The sequence below is a fragment of the Somniosus microcephalus genome, chromosome 22 (genome assembly GCF_052327205.1).
Source record: "Somniosus microcephalus isolate GS21.2 chromosome 22, FLI_Smic_1.0, whole genome shotgun sequence".
Taxonomy (NCBI): domain Eukaryota; kingdom Metazoa; phylum Chordata; class Chondrichthyes; order Squaliformes; family Somniosidae; genus Somniosus; species Somniosus microcephalus.
Genome location: NC_141008.1, coordinates 61,429,426 through 61,447,347, shown reverse-complemented (window position 1 = coordinate 61,447,347; position 17,922 = coordinate 61,429,426). Strand labels below are relative to the sequence as shown.

Here is a 17,922-nt window from a genome sequence, read left to right as displayed (position 1 = left end):
CCTCAGTCTCTTGTGACCATCTGTATAGCAGAGAACATGACAACCGAATTGCCTCAGTCACGTGATCCCCAACATATCCTATCCACTTAAAATACATGGCTATTGTGATCCCATATGTCGCAGCAGTATCTTGATCCTGACAGTTACTGAATTACTCCATGGCTGTGTTGCATTTGGAATGTAGATACAGGCATAGAATCTTGTCCTAGTATGGAAGCTCAGGCATGAGGTTTGCCCACTGCTCCGTCCAAATTCTTACTGGTATTCAAGCATCTAAAATCCTGCCCTGTCGCATTAGTGCATTGTGAGCATCTGGGAAATAAAGCACTTGGACCTGTGATCTGTTCGGTCCATTATTGTCACATAATGCCAGTTCCATTCTTTATGCTATTCCAAGCATTCAGTTGGAAACCTTGCCCTTTCTTCACTTGCCCATCCCTTGTTAGCATTAGATTGTGGTGGTGGGCAATGTTGATCCACTAGTCCTTGTGACAATGTTTTCATAATAGGTAGGGAATTGCAGCACTTTGTTCCAGCAGAGATGAATTGCACAAATTACAACAGGCTTGTATGGCCCATTGTCTGTTTGCTCCATATGAGCAGTGTTCCTAAGCCCATATGTGTGCACTGTTACATTATCCCTTTATTCTCCTTTTAACCACCTATATAATGTGCTTTAAAATGTTGGCATGCCCTCTGCATTGCACAGTCCTTGTATTTATTAAAAAAAAAAAAAAGTTTTTCCTGCTGTGGCCTAAACCTCTTGCATTTAATCTTGTATCAATGCCCCCTTGTTCTAGACCCTTCAACCAGGGAATGCTCTGCTTTTACTTCATCATTTTATACAACAAATCACCTTGTAACTGTTCAAACAAAAACATCCCCAACCTCCAGTCAGGATGGTTTATAATTACTTGGTGTTTAGATAGAAAGAATTTGGCGTGAAGACTTTATGATGTGGAAGTGCATTTTCCTTTATTGCTTCCTGTGGAGGGGTATGACTGGACTGAAGAGGAGGATGTTAAATTGGTGTTTCAAGTCTCCAGTGCAAGAACAACTAGTTACTAGAGCAGTTTTGTTATAGAAACTTTCTAAGCACCTGTTGAAGTTTGGAAGAAAAGTGGAAATGAAATATGTCCCATTGGAGAGAGGGTATGGGTTCATTAACTATATTGTAACATCTCCCCATAGTCTGAAAAATCTGACTTTTTAGATGGCAGTGAGTTAGCAGTTCTTTCAACTCTAGCATTTGGCTGATGGAATAAAAAGCCTTTTTCTTGGCTGTTGGGATCCTAAATGAAAAATAAGTGAGCAGTTTCACCTTGGGGTTGTTTTGAACCGTATACAATTTTGTGCTTTTTCTTAACTCCAAGCCGTCTGACCAGTACTAATGCTGGTGGTGGGACACGCTTGACTTATTTTGTTCTATATATGGAACACAATTAAGTGCGTGTACAGTATGTTGGGGAGTGGGGGGGGTTAAGGTAAATAATGAACAACTGGCAGTGATTACAAAGCAGTAATCTTAAGGGTTTATAACTGGCTTTTCAATTTGAGATTGTTGCCTTTGAATTGTTCCAGTATGGGTATTTTAGTACATAAAGCATACTGTGGTTTTACTCTGTCTTGGGACTTTTTTTTGCAGGTGTCATGGATGGTGATGGCCATTATGCTCCATGTAGTTGATGCGCGATGACGTCAACACTGAAGGATTAACAATTATGACAAGATTACTGCAAGTTTGAGTGATAATCAGCAGTTGCTTGCCAGGAAATGAAGCACATACACCTAGAATGGATACCTAGTAGTGAGTTAGCCTGATACATAATCTCTTGGTTCAGATGACCTGATGAATGAACATTTTTAAACATTGCCTGAACCCTGAGATTAATTGCAGAATTTAACTCGTGTGACATCTGTTAAATTTTGAGCTTTTACAATCAAAATTTCAAGATTCCTTGACCTTTTTGGAAGAATCCAATTAAGTATGGTATGCTTGCAGGAGGGTCATATACATTTTTAAGAATTGCAGGAGTTGACATATTGTCAAAATTGCCTGGGAGAGGCTAAAGACTTGCAAAACTTAATGCAAAAGACCATTTTATTGGGAATTAGCTGTAAGCTGGGCAATTTTCCCTTTGCCTATTTTCTTTTTGCATTGTACTCGTTGGGACAAATACCACGTGTACCAATACAGAGTGTTCTAATTACACGTAATGTGAGGTGATGCCCTTAATCTTCTAATCCCTGACAGTTTAGTGTCAGGGTATTTGAGTCATTGCACGCTGCCTACAATTAAAATGGGAAGTGTAATCCTGTTGACTTCACTGATCCCGAAAAAAAAATAAAAAAAATATTAGAAGTGCAAGCTTAAGCTGCAATGGGGATGAAGTCTTTTTATTTGCAAACTGCTGCAATTTATCTTCTGGCTAGGTGAAACAGCTGGTTAAGTGGCAGCTAGCACTGTAAACTGGTTAAGCAGTACTTTTTTTGGCAAAATATAGTGGTGTCCCAAACATGGACAGATACGCTGCAGAATGTGTATGGAGTTGCTGCAAGATTTAGCCTCGATGCTACTGAATTCTTGGATCCCTTGTTAAATGTTAAACTGAAACACGATAGTATTGCTGAAGCAACATTCACAAGTGAGAACAATTAACAGTCACATGCACACTCACTTTTCAGTAGCGGATTAGATTTTAATATCCATTGTATTGTATATGAACTATATATTCTGCAATCATAATTACTGTTCTTGTGAAATGCTGCATTTCAAGTCTACAGAGTTTCATTGTACCCGAATTTTACTCTGCTGTAGGCAGCGGTATGGTTCTGTGGGCATCAGCAACCATCAATTTTGCCATGATATTTGGTTTCTCGTGTGACCCTACACAGTGAAATAATTTGGATGTCTCGAGACTGGGCATAAACGTGCCTAAATGAGATTTTATATAGTGGCTTTTCACTCAGTATTGACAATACATTTCCTGTTATTGCATACTTTAATAGCAACAGGTACAATGTGAAGGTAAGTGATTTCTGAGAAGAAACAAGTCACAAGTATCAATACCTCTGAAGTATAATCTAATTTCTGGACTCAGCATTAACTTGTGGGAGGTTATGACAACTGAAGCCCTTGACTGGATTACTGATGTATAGTTGAAATGTTTCATTTCCTATTATCACTTGATCTTAATTTTTGTGATTAATCTTTGCTCTTCCATTACATAGACTCCCATTCCTTCCAATTCTAATACAAACAAACTCGTGTTCCAAGAAATAAAATCTGCACACTGTTCTGCTGTAGACTGGTGCCAGGTGTACTGGATCGCCCACGCTTTTAAACAACGATGCTGGAGGAGTTCAATTTATAAGGGTGTTGAAGATTTGCGGCTTGTAAGCAGTTTGATTGTGAACTGAATCTGTAATGAAGAGTAGGGTGAGAGTTATCCAGTAGTAGGGCAGGAGTGTCCAAACTGCAGCCTCCAAACCCTAGCAATAAAAAGCCTACAAACTTGGGCCTTTGAACTTGTGTTTACTTGCTGGTTTGTCCTGTTTTAATTTGGGGCCTTTTAAAAGGGCTGCCATTAGTAGATTAATCATCTGAACACAGCATAAGCAGTTACAGATGTAACCGGTAAACATGGATTTAAATTTAAGATGTGGCCCTTGAGGCTCCATGGAATGCAGTTGTCACATTTCAAGTCGATGCTTGGGCATGCCTATAATCGGGGTTGCCACTCAGAACTGAGGAAAAAGTGCACGAATCACTACAGTATTTGAAATGCACTTGTACAGCTAACATTGCTGGAGAAAGTGAAATCAATTCTGAGTGAAAATACACTGTCTTACAGATGACTACTGGCCACAGACCTTAATGTTACATTTGTTTTGTGAACATAGTTTTTTCAGAGGCTGTTTTAGTTACCAGTAGAGGTCATTACTACGAAGTGCCGTATCTACTATCATCAGCTGGCATAAAGAGGGCCGTTTCATGTTTAACTGAGATTGGGTACCCTTTTAGTTGTACTCGATGCCCAAATAGAACATGCTGTAGACTCAAGTCTCGGCAATAAAACAAAGCTTAAATGTAAATTTTCATTTTGTGAAGCATTGGGATATTTCAGTATGATGAGCTGCTATACAAATGAAGGAATTATTACAAGCCAGTGTTGCTGCTCACTTTCAAATCCAAGTGCTCCACTTCTTGTCCTTTGCTGCTGTTTTTCCTGGTTGTGTGTTTATCTTTCCTGTTACGGTTTTTTTTCCCCCACCCCCTTAATATGTCAGTGGTAGGTGTGGAGTGTTAGGGAAGTTTTTCAAGCAGCAATTGGTGGGTAGGGAAATGTTTTGGCAATCAATCTAGGAAAGGATCTGGACAGGGCTGGAGGCCAGCGGGTAGCAGTTACCTTTGAAGCTGCAAGTGGCTGTGTTGGGTAGGGAGGGTGGTTGCTAGGGCTGCAGGCTGGCAGGGGAGGTGATCTGTGTGAAAGGGGATGATACTGTGGCCAATAGTGCCATCTGCCTGGGAGATTCAAATCTAGGAGAACTTGAGATAAATATGTGGGAAATTTAAACCACCTTCAACCCAATAGCCAGACACAACAAAATTGATGTGATGTCACCTTTATAAACACACAGTCCCTGCTGTACATAAAACTGAATATTACAGCATTACTAGCAGTTATCTCGGTGTAATGAGTTAAGGGATATACTGTTTTGTAATGCTACGGTTATTATGCATGAAACACTATTACCAGGGAAGCTACGGTGACTGAATAATTCTGTTCATTGTGTTGGGGATTTTTTAACTTTTTGGGATTGTACTGTAGGAATGTTCATTTTTCTGTGAACAAGATTAATTTCCTTTATTACATTGATAAAATGGGCTTTTAAAAATATTTTTCCTTGCATATAACTTTTTTATCCTTTACCTTTATTTAAATCTGAGGATACATGCAAGATGTGTCAGTTGGAGGTAGGTACCTGGTGCATAGCAACACTAAGGAGGAAGGGTAAGTCAAGTCATAAGTTTTGATCGCACTAGGCGATAGTCCTGAGATTTGGTAGGAGTGGTGTCTTGGGTAGGGTCTGGTAGCATTTGGGGAAGACGGCCCTGTAGTTTAGCGTCACGGTGGAGATGTAATCTTGGGTTTGGAAGAACGGGGATGGAATGTGGAGTTTGGCTCATTGCTGGATTCTTGCAGCGGGAGGGTGCTGGGGTCTGGTAAATTTCTAATCTCTGGAAATGAGTGAATTGTTTAGTGATTGGTTCCTGAAAAAATACTGAGTTCCTTAAACAGATTCAACTTGCTGTGTCTCTGCCTCTGGATTGGTAAATGAACACACTGCTCTTTTACTTGAAAATGAATTTCTATATCAGCAATTTTTGCATCTCTCGCAAAGTATATGATTGGGGTTAGAGCTTGTAGCCACCATCCCCCTCAAAGAGCATTCTGCCTGTCAAAGTATTTACAGCACAGAAACAGGCTATTCGGTCCAACAGATCCCTGCCAGTGTTTATGCTCCACACCAGCCTCTTCCCACCCCTCTTCATCTAACCCCATCAACATATCCTTTCTCCCGCATGGGGTTATCTAGCTTCCTCTTGAATGCGTCTATGCTATTCGCCTCAACTACTCGAATCAGAAACACTTCCAGCAAATGCATCAGAAAGCTTTCACCAGCGATAAGAGTTGCTATGTTTTTTTGGATAAAATCCAGAGAACATAATGGCTTACATTACTATATAAAAACACCTTGCACAGCTACTAGTTTCAACACCACAGCAACTGAATAAATGAGATTTGTTTCTGAATTTTAAATGTGAGTTTTTCAGCTTGGCAGCTTTATGAAATTAAGTAGTTTCTATTTAGTTTTCTTAAAACCATTATCATTTATCCACAAACACAATTTTGAGAAAAATAAATTGGAATTTAAAGATGAAAGCTGCCACAGGTGTGTAGATTAGCAAGGTGACTTGGATGAAGGGACCGAGTGTAATGTTTGCTGATGCAAAGCTAGGTGAGAAAGTAAGCTGTGAGGAGGACACCGGTTAAGTGAGTAGACAATAGGTGGCAGAGCATAATGTGGGGAAATGTGAGGTTATTTGCTTTGGTAGGAAGAACTGAAATGGTGAGGAAACTATTAAATGTTGGTGTTCAGAGAGGTTTAGGTGCCCTTGTACAACAAACAGCATGCAGGTACAGCGAGCGATTAGGAAGACAAATGGCATGTTGGTCTTTATTGCAAGGGGGTTGGAATACAAGAGTAAGGAAGTCTTATGACAATTATACAGGGCTTTGGTGAGTCCACACCTGGAGTACTGTGTACAGTTTTAGTCTCCTTATCTGCGGATGGACATACTTGTCTTAGAGGTGGTGCAGTGAAGGTTCAGTAGATTGATTCCTGGGTTGAGAGGGTTGTCCGATGAGAGATTGGGCCTATACTCGAGTTTAGAAGAAATGAGGGGTAATCTCATTGAAGCATAAGATTCTGAGGGGGATTGACAGGACAGATGCCAAGCGGATGTTTCCCCTGGCTGGAGAGTAGAACTGTGGGGCATAGTCTCAGGTTAAGGGGTTGGCCATTTAGGACTGAGATGAGGAAGAATTTCTTCACTGGGGGTTGTGAATCTTTGGAATTCTCTACCCTAAAGGGCTGTGGATGCACAGTCATTGAGCATATTCAAGGCTGAGATAGATAGAATTTTGGACTTTAGGGGAATCGAGGGATATGGGGGTCGGGTGGGAAAGTGGAGTTGAGGTCAAAGATCTTATTGAATGGTGGAGCAGACTCGAAGGGCCATGTGGCCTACTCCTAATACTTGTCATATTTTAAATAGATCTTGCAGAAACACATGAAACTTAGCTGCAGAAAAGCTTTTGGAATTTGCACTGTAACTTCAAATGTTGAAAAACAGCCAAACATACTGTTTGGAATTGAAGAGCAGTATCGTACCAGTTCGGCACATAAAATGCTGCTGCTGCATAATGAGAAATTGTGCAGACTGCACATGCTCAGATTGCAAGGTCTGTGTGCACCAGTGTCATGGACTTGATCAATAGTTAAGGCTTTGGGGAGATGCTAAGACCTTCAAGTACAAACAGCTTCCAATTATTTAGTGCCTTTAATGTAAAACATACCAAGCAGCTTCATAGATGGGTGTATGGATACTGAGCCAGAAGGGGAAATACTGAAAGATTGGTGTTAGAGATGAACTTTGAGAGAGTATTTAAAGGATGAGAGATCTGTGGAGGAAATGCCAGAAGGGAAACAGTTAAGTTACTTAGACACGTGACAACATTTTGGTTAAGTTCAATAATGTTGCCATGAAGCATGTCATTTTTATGTTTTAAAGCTTATTTTGAATATTTGAATTTACAGGTTGGGTGGGGGTGGAGAGGAAGAAAACTTGTGTGTTTGCTTTGAATGGGTAAGATTCCTGATTGGTCATCCAGGATTAGCTTTTATAGTTTTTAATTATTTTTCAAACCACTTTGCTCACTTTTATTTTGAAAAGATGATGCCTTCATTAATGACCATTTTAGGGATCTCACTGTTAACGTCCAGGGCTCCAAACACTCCTTCCAGGTGAAACAGCGATTTACTTGTACTTATTTAGTATATTGTATTTGCTGCTCACGAGCTCCTCTACGTTAGGGAGACCAAACGCAGATTGGGTGATCACTTTGCTGAACGCCTCCATTCAGTCCGCAAGCGTGACACTGAGCTTCTGTTCGCTTGCCATTTTAATTCCTGTCCCACTCCCACGCTGACCCCTCTGTCCTTGGCCTGCCACAGTTCCAATGAAGCTTGAGGAGCAGCACCTCCTCTTTTGATTAGGCACTTTACAACCTTCCAGACTCAACATTGATTTCAATAACTTCAAATCATAACCAATGCTCCAGTTTTGTCCCAACAGCTGGTAATGGTGCTGTTGCCGTTCCTTTAGACCCATCTTTTTTGTTTCGATACTTGTCTCATTACCGCCATTTTATTGCTTTGCACTGTCCATCTCTTTTGTCATTTTTATCACTCCTGCCTTCCACCTTAGCACAGACCTTCCCTTTTGTTTGTTCCCCTCTTTCTTTCCCCCCCCCCCTCCCTTTTCCCTGCCTCTGTATTTGCTTAAGAACAGTTAAATCTCCAACTTCTTCCAATTCTGATATAAGGTCATCAACCTGAAACATTAACTCTGTCTCTCTCTCCACAGATGCTGCCTGGCTTGCTGAGTATTTCCAGCATTTTCTGTTTTTATTGCGCAAATTACTGTGCCTCTCAACTTCGTGTTACCTGCAAACTTGGATATACAAATCTGTCTTCATTCAAGTCATTAGTGTATACATGGTATAAAAAAAAAGCTGAGGTCCCAGTACAGATCCCTGGGGAACACCACTTGCAACATCATGCCAATCACAGAACATTCCCTTATATTCATATCACCTACCACCCAATCAATTATTGACCCATATCACAAAGTTACCTCCAATTCCGTGCGCTTTTATTTTAACTAATCTCTTGTGCGGAAACCTTTGGAGAGACTCGGGCCCTGAAGACCTTAAAGGCTCAAAAGACAATTAGATGGACAAATTTATTTGTTATGATTTTTTATTTTGTTTACACCCTTATTCTATCCATTAGAAATGTCATTGAAAAAATTCAGAAAACATTTTGAAAGAATTATGTGAAACCATTGGCATTGGCCGAAGTGTGCAGTGACAAGTTTTCAGATGCATTTTCATTATAAATGTGTACATATGAATTTATAATGGAAAGAGGACACCAAGAAGTCAAGCGATGTATATCACAAGTGTGCAGATGTAAGATTTTTAGTACAGATTTATATATACATACATGTAACATTCACCTATACACAAACCTTTCAAATATTAATGTCAAGATGTGATGACTCATGTCAAAGGACGTTCTGACTCCACAAAGGATTTGAAATGGAGTTGCATTCAATGTTTTTGTGGAAGAAATCTGTTCTCAAGTTTTGGAGAAAAGGATCCTAGTTGAAGGGTAATTCAGTAGCTCGTCTAGGTAATGGGGAGGGTAGATACCTCACACTGTGTGTTGGAAAAGACTGATCTTTTGAAGAAGAAAAAATTCCCCAAAACAGCTTTTTGTGGCAAAAGACAGGAGATCCAGCCTGAGCTGTGGCCAGAATGTGGAGCAGTACTTCATTTAAGTTAAGTGACTTACTGATGCTTGTTCACATTTATTATTACATAGATACAAGTTGTATTGATTGAAATAAATGAAACCGGTAATAATTGTTGCTCTGTATGTTCATCTTGTGTGAAATAAAGTAGTTTAACAACTTGTATCAAGTGTTGCATCGCCAAGTGTTTACTTGGTCTGTCTTCTATCACAAAAGAATGCTGATGTTGCATCCTTGGTTTATGCTATTGTACAAGTAGATACAGAGCAGTGTGGGTCAACTCTCCTATCGATAAGCCATTAAAGAAAGAACATGCATTTATATAGCGCTTTTTGTTACGTCAGGACACCCTAAAGTGATTCGCAGCCAACTAAGTACTTTTGCAGTATAGTCACTTGTATTGGGTGTCAACCTTGGTTCAGTGGTAGCACTCCCACCTCTGAGTGAAATCCCACCCCAGAACTTGAGCACATCATCTAGGCTACCCCTTCAGTGGAGTATTGAGGGAGTGACTGATGCAGAGTCCATGAGTGTATCTACAGCAGATCCAAATTGTATAACAAGGGCACCTGGCTATTGGGTTTTGGGTTTGAAACAGTCAGACGCAGCAGTTTGACTTTGTTCCAAGAACGCAAGGGACAATCGCTAAATATTCTGTCCCATATCATTTACTATTAAGTTTAAGTAGATATTTCAAGTACTCAGACACAGCTTTCCAAATATGTGCATATGCTGTGTAACATTTGCAAAAGAATTTGTAAATCTCAAGGGGTATAGGGAAATGAGCAATGTAACTTTTTCTCAAGTCACTGCACAGTCCTAATATTTTGTAAGAAAACATGACTGCTTAAGTTCCATTTATATGTCTTATACATTGACTTGCAGCATATAATTCACATTTTTAAATGCAGCATGTTTTTTTTTTAAGTTAAATTTTGGGTTTGCTAGCTTCGTGAAGAGCAGCACCATCTGTTGCCTTGTAGCTGCCAATGTTCCCATTGTGGTTCTGTGGTAAAATTACCTTGTAGTGCATGATCAGTTTTAGCCAGTAATAAAAGAAGGTAGTTAGCTATATTTCTTGTATGTGTTATCTGGAGACCGACCTGCAGTTTCAGACTTTCAATGTAAGTTATTTTTCCAGTTTATGACTAAGAAGCTTTCAGTCACGCAATCTCAAAACTTTGTAATGATAACCTAGCTGTCATATTTTCAGGTTCTATTTTTCTCTGGTCCTGCATCGTCAGCCACTCAAGTGGACCATGTGTTCCATACAAAACAGCATATGTTAACCTGCTCAAGTTACAGGTAAATTAAAGTGAAACCTAAGGATCATGAGAACCCTTCATCTGTACAGTGGCTACTGCAAAGTGTCATGTCCACCAGCTGATTCATAGAATTACATAGAATGTACAGCAGAGACACAGGCCATTCGACCTAACCAGTCTACACCAGTGACTTCATCTAATCTTATCAGCATAACTTTTTATTCATTTCTCCCTCATGTACTTATCTAGCTACCCCTTAGTTGCATCAACTACTCCATGTGATAGCAAGTTCCACATTCCAACCACTCTGGGTAAAGAAGTTTCTCCTGAATTACCTATTGTCTTTATTAGTGACTTATATTTATGACCCCTAGTTCTGGATTCCCTCAAGCAGAAACATTTTCTTTAAAATTATGATGGGGTTTGATGGGGTAAAATTATGATGGGGTTTGATAGGGTAAAATTTTGATGGGGTAAAATTATGATGGGGTTTGATAGGGTAGATGTAAAGACCTCTTAAGTCATCTCTTGGCCTTTTTTTAGAGAAAAGAGCCCCAGCCTGCTCAGTCCTTCTTGATAGTTATAACCTCTCAGTTCTGGTATCCTTGTAAATCTGTTTTGCACCTTCTCCAATACCTCTATTTCCTTTTTAAAATATGGAGGCCATAACTACACCGTACTCGGTGTGGTCTAACCAAGATTCTATACAAATTTAACATAACTTATCTGCTTTTCAATTCTATTCCTCTAGAAAATTCTGCTCTCTTTGAAAATAGACTTAATATACTTAAAACTGAAACAGACAAAAGGAAAAAAAAATTGCATTTATATAGTGCCTTTCATGACTACCGGACATCCCAAAGTGCTTTACAGACAATTTGCACACAGCAAGCTCCTACAAATAGCAATAATGAACAGATATGTTTTAGTAACGTTGATTGAGGGATAACTCTGCTGCTATTCTTCAAAATAGTGCCATTAGATATTTTACGTACACCTGAGCAGATGGGGCCTCTGTTTAATATCTCATCTGAAAGACGACACCTCCAACAGTACAGTACGCCCTCAGTGATGCACTGGAGTGTTGGCCTAGATTTTTGTACTTGAGTCTCTGGAGTGGGACTTGAACCCACAAGCTTCTGACTCAGAGGCTAGGGTGCTACGAACTGAGCCATGGCTGACACTGTAAATAACATGGTTTATTTAAATAAGACAAATGAACAGTATACTGTACAAAACAGTGAATCATACAGTTCACAATCCTCAATACATAAAATAATAGACACCACTCGCTATAGACCTCCAACAGAAACTCCCTTCTTGCGCTGTGAAACACTATCATCTCAAACTAACCTAGTTTCTGTTACAAAAGCAAAATACTGCAGATGTTGGAAATCTGAAGGTCATCAACCTGAAATATTAACTTTCTTGCTCCACAGATGCTGTCTGATCTAAGTGTTTCCAGCATTTTCTGTTTTTATTTCTAGTTTTTCTGCTGGTTGGCACCAAGCTTACTGCTGGCTGCAAAGCTGAAAATGGATTCAGCCACTTTCTCAGACAAGTTTACCCATAGAAATGTAATCGGAACCCCTTTTTAAATTATAGTGAAATGATAGGCAACTGCATGATTGACCTCTAATTAGATCAACCGTCATCCTTTGATAATGGTATGGATGTTTGTCCCCCCATTTGATCCATCTATGATAAATAGAACTAAAAGCCTTTGCAATCAGCTTACATTAACATGAAAATATATTTTGTTTCATGGGAAACCACCATTCTGATGCATATTAATTGAACTTTATCTTAACATAATGTGCATCTTCTATGCCTTGCAGAAACCAGTTCACAGCCACAATTAACGCAGTGTATACTGTTCCTAATATGCACAAGCTAAACATTCAACACTGACAAAAAGCTATTTTCTCACACCAGCATATCTACTGCTATGATTATGCATCCCTTTCCACCAACAGGTAGACAAAAAGATACTGGCTTGATATGTTATTAACAACAGTGACTACACTCCAAAAAAGTACTTCATTGGCTGTAAAGCACTTTGAGACGTCCGGTGGTCATGAAAGGCGCTATATAAATGCAAGTCTTTCTTAGACAGTGAATGCTGTCAGAATATTTAAATGTTGAGAGTATCAGCGCTACTTATCCTCATCCACTGTCTGCAAACACACACATTTTTGAACAAGGTCTGCTATATGGCAATTCGGAGTGGGTTCCCTGGTAAATATTTTCAACCCCTCCTCCCTAGACCAGGTGTAGAGTCCATACTATCAACCCAAAGGAAGTATAGGAGTATAACCTTGGATTTCCTAGGTTATGTGGTTCGGTCTTTGTTTAAAATGCAGTTACAGCACCATTGCAAAGGGAGGGGGAAAGTGGTTTTTAAAAAAAAAAAAACAACTCTACCCTCATACTTTTGAGAGGGTGATTTTTAATTTGGGCCAGTTTTCTGCTAGCACTGTTTCCAGTTATCTTTACAGAAAGATATTTCCTTCTTGGAAAGCTACTTGTTTTCTTCCATTTTCCACCCCCTCCAAGGCTGCTTTGTATCATCTACCATGGTGGAGAGGGCAAAAAAAAAACCTGTCGAGCCCTGCGTTGCTACAGCTGTGTAACTAGTCACGAGAAGGTGAGAGAAACCAGACAAGGGCGACTTTCCCTAGATTTCTATGCTGTGCCTTTGTAGAGGAATCATAGGAGAGCTAATATGTGCTGCACCTCTGTTTATTGTATTTCTAATAAGTTTACAAACCTGTCTCACCTGAAAGTGTCACTTGAGGGTATAGTGTGTCTAGAGGGAATAAATAGTGAACGTTGAAATGAGAACTTAACTATTAAGTTACTAATCAGATACCCAATTGACTTAAATGTGAATGAATTGAAAGCATTTAGATTCGGTCAGTAAGTCCCAATGAGTGAGTACAGTAGCAGAATGTAGCCAATGAAATCAGTCAAGAAAGTTAGTTCAAGCCATTATTTTGACATTTTCTTCCAACTTAACTTAAAATTTGCCAGTGAAAGTAATATTTATTACATAATCCTTTAAAAATGTAAACAATTCTGCATAAAATGCTTTGTTCTTTCCAATAGAATTGGCTGTATGGTATTGCAAATTTCTGGAACATAATTTCTTTAAGACCCCCTCCTGGGTTTGCAAAAGTTGCTGCAGCTTTTGGTGTTCAGTTGAGCTTTACTGCCTGTGTTATTTTGTAGCCAGCAGGGTGGGAATCAATATTTTACATTGATTTTTACCATAAATTTGGCTTCTGCAGTTTGGTGGTTATTTTTTAATTGAGCTTTGTTTGCACATATGCAGTGTCAGTTCCAAACCAGAAGTAGGATTGTACAAACACACAATTCTTTTAAATCACTCCAGGCTTTAAAAATTCAATAAGTTTTTTAAAATTATTTTGCTGGTCCAGATTATAAAGAATTGTTATATTTCTGATTTAGTGCAGGGGTTTATCTTTTAATCCCAGCACATAAGCAGGGTTGAGCCAATTTGAATTTGATAATTTTTCATTTTTAACATGTTAATTTTAGCCAATTGGCCCAATTCAGAAGGTTGGGGTGGGTGGGGGAGAGCTTTTGCATAACATTATACTTTATAAAAGCATTTTTTGTTAGAAATTTCTTTCATAATGTTTCCCATCATAGGCCTGTGCTTATGTGAGAAGGCCGAGTCTTGAGTTCATGGAGGTTCCCAAACCTATCCCTATTAGCTGAAGAGAATAACTAGGACAGCAGCCTACAGCTCCCAGTTATGGCATATTCTGTGAATTGCCAGCCTTGTTGGCAATTAAACATTTGTAACTTTTACAACTAAATTATTAAACTTTTAGAACTTGTGCAACAGTATTTTCCATCTGTGGTCTATGCCTATGACAGAACCTTGAACCTTGAGTTTATGCAGTTTCCCAGACCAAGACCGTTCCTGAAGAGACTTATGTAAGTAGGCTACAGATCCCATCATGCACATGTGTGTCCAACCTTTGGAAACTTGTGATTGGTGGCAAAAGTGGCCAGAGTATGCCAGAAGTTACAATAGCAAAATACTGCAGATGCTGGAAATCTGAAATAACAACAGAAAATGCTGGAAGCACTCGGCAATATTTAATTTCTCCTGCCTCCTACCCTAGCACAGACTATTCCTTCAGTTCCTTCCTCCACTCCCCTCCCTTTTCCTGCCTCTGCACCTGCTTAAAACTTGTTACATCTCTAACCTTTTTCCAGTTCTGATGAAGGGTCCCAGACCTGAAACGTTAACTCTTGTTTCTTTCTCCACGGATGCTGCCTGGCCTGCTGAGTGCTTCCAGCATTTGTTGCTGTTATGCCAGAAGTTACTGTTTGTAAGTCCTTGCCCTTCTCATTCTGGTGCATTAATGGAAAATGATTGAAATTGAAATGTCCTGGGAAACCATTTTTGGGATAGTGAAAGAATATTTTTGTGAAAAACAAGAAAGCATAAAATTTCAAATTTGAGGTAATTTTTAGAAAAAAAGGTTATTGTTGGAACTCCACCTCCATTTTGTTTTATTTATGTTCACAGCAAATTGCAGTTTTCATAAGTAGACTGGCATCACCTATGATCTGAAACTTGCAACATTATGCATTATCTATCTAATCACAGAGTCGCCTGCAGTGGCTTCTCGTCCCACTCGCACACCGTTACTTCGAGTCCCCCAAGGATCTATCCTTGGCCCCCTTCTATTTCTCATCTACATTTTGCCCCTCTGCGAGACCATCCGAAAACACGACGTCAGGTTCCACGTGTAGGCCAATGACACTCTGCTCTATCTCACCACCACCTCTTTGGACCCCTCTTATGTCTCTCATTTGTCACACTGCTTGTCCGACAACCAATATTGGATGAGCAGAAATTTCCTCCAACTAAATATTGGGAAGCTGAAGCCATTGCCTTTGGTTCCTGCCACAAACTCCATTTCCTGACCATTGTTTCCATCCCTGGGAACTGTCTTAAGATGAGTAAGATTGTTTGCAACCTTGGTGTTGTGTTTGACCCTGAGAACAGTTTCCGACCACATATCTGCTCCACCAAGACTGCCTACTTAAACCTCCGTAACATCGCTCGACACCGACCCTGCCTCAGCTCATCTGCTGCTGAAACCCTCATCCATGCCTTTGATACCTCCAGACTCGACTATTCCAATGTTCTCCTGGCCAGCCTCCCATCTTCCACCCTACATAAACTTGTGCTCATCCAAAACTCTGGCCCATATCTTAATTTGCTCCAAATCTCATTCACCTATCACCACTGGCTCCCGGTCCCACAAAGCATCAATTTTTAAATTCTCAACCTTGTTTTCAAATCCTTCCATGTCCTCGCCTCCTCTCTATCTCCTCCAGCCCTGCAAGCCTTCAAGATCTCTGCGCTCTTGCAACTCTGGCCTCTTGTGCATCCCTGATTTTTAATAGCTCCACCATTGGCGGCCGTGTTTCCAGCTGCCTTGGCCCTAAGCTCTGGAATTCCTTCCCTAAACCCCTCCACCTCTTTATCAATGTTTCATGTGATTTCTTTTGGCACCACACGGTCCTTTCAAAATACCGCGCACGTGCAGTTTTTGCAATGGAAAGTCGGTAAGCCGACTGCGCGAGTTCCCTGGAGTGCTGCACGGCCGCACAGCTTAAAGGAAACATTGCTCTCTCCCTCTTTTAAGGTGCTCCTTAAAACCTACCTCTCCGATCAAGCTTTTGGTCATCTGTCCTGATAGTTCCTTTTGTGGCTCGGTGTCAAAAATATTTTTTGTTGATAACGCTCTGGTTAACGTTTGGGTCGTTTCTACTATGTTAAGTCGTTATATAAATGTAAGTTGTTAACATTGTTACAGTTTGGATACATTCCAGATACTTTGTCTCATACCCAACATACAGGAGAACTTCCACAGGCCAGCCCATACTTCCTGAACTGAAATCTGACCTAATGCATGATGGTGAATGACTAATCCCTTGTGATGCTGATTGTACAAGATCTCTTGCACTCTCTGGTGGATGGACAAATAACACTTGGATGTCCATATTTTCAGGCTACAGTACAAAGCAGGTAAGTAGAATTAGTAAAAGCAAACAGCAGATTTCACTGGATTGCAAAAATTACTTAAAATTATAATCCCTGAATAATTCCAAAACAACAAAGATATTTCCGGTGGCCTGTCACTTTAATTCACCGCCCCATTCCCACTCAGACCTCACTGTACTCGGGCTCTTGCATTGTTCCACGGAAGCTCAGCGTAAGCTCGAGGAACAGCACCTCATCTTCCGATTGGGCACTTTACAGCCTTCCGGACTCTATCGAGTTCAACAATTTCAGATCATAACCTTGGCCCCCATTACATTTTTACTTTTTTTTCTTATTTTTTATCCACACCTTTGTTTTGTGCCCTTCCCCCTTTTTCTCTCTCCCACATGGCAGCTGTCTCTCATTCTGCCAGCGCATTTCACACCTAATCTGGAGCCGTCTTTTGTCTCCACTAGTCCTATCACCATCTCGTCTGGTTTTGAATACCTCTTAATGTCTCTTCACTTCTCTTTTGTTCTTTCAACCCCATTTCCCAGCCCCCAAACTGGCCTTTTAATCTGTTTCATTTCCTGAGCTTTTTCAGTCTTGACAAAGGGTTTCGACCTGAAACGTTGACTCTATTTCTCTCTCCACGGATGTTGCCTGGCCTGCTGAGTTTTTCCAGCATTTTCTGTTGTTATTTAAGATATTTCAAAGCCCTGGAGGTGTTCCATAGTGATACTTAACATGAACCAGTGACTATACTCTGAAATTTAGATGTGAAATCCGGTTTTAAAGTGTTCTCTACTTGGCACTGCAGAAATCCACTAAAGTACCTTGATTCATATAACAGTTATACCAACTTTCTGTATTTGAAATCCAAACTGAGATAAAGGACTATCAAAAAGGTGTCTTTCACAGTTGAATATAGCTATTACTCATCACGGGGTTCATCAGGCTGTTTCCCAGAAACCTGTTTCCACCCATCTACTCCCTTCCAGGACAAAGCCAAGCTGTGAGAGCCTTACTTTCATGACCCCTAATGGGACAAATGCTCACTACTGATTATGTAGCTGAGAAATAAAAACAGCTGAACAACAGTAAGTGTTTCTGCCACTTACATGGATTCAACGATCATTTTAAGTTATTTATGTGGCCAGACATGATTCATTCCCCCCCATTAAAATAATGTTAGTATGGCACGCTGCATTATAGATATTCACTTAGCAAGTCTGTTTCTAACCAGAAGTTAAACTAAAGTAGTAACTTGTTGGCCAGCTGCAAATTTCCGTAAAGAAATAGAAAAAAAATGGTCTTTAATAATTATCAATAAGACTGGTCATGAATGGGTGTCGTGTGCCACAGGAGTAACGATTATCCCTACAATTATTAGAAGTTGCATGGCCTCACCTGCTCTTTCTGGGCAGCAAGTTCCACTCTGTTGGACCACATACAGA

The 17,922-nt window shown here is 40.0% G+C and overlaps 1 long non-coding RNA gene across 1 annotated transcript; it reads left to right on the top strand.

The window, feature by feature from the left end:
• The first annotated feature begins 1,813 nt into the window (after positions 1-1,813).
• LOC147102449 (uncharacterized) lies at positions 1,814-9,331 on the top strand. Its single transcript, XR_015073258.1, has 2 exons — positions 1,814-3,396; positions 7,387-9,331. It is a non-coding gene; the product is annotated as an uncharacterized LOC147102449 (long non-coding RNA).
• Positions 9,332-17,922: the final 8,591 nt, after the last annotated feature.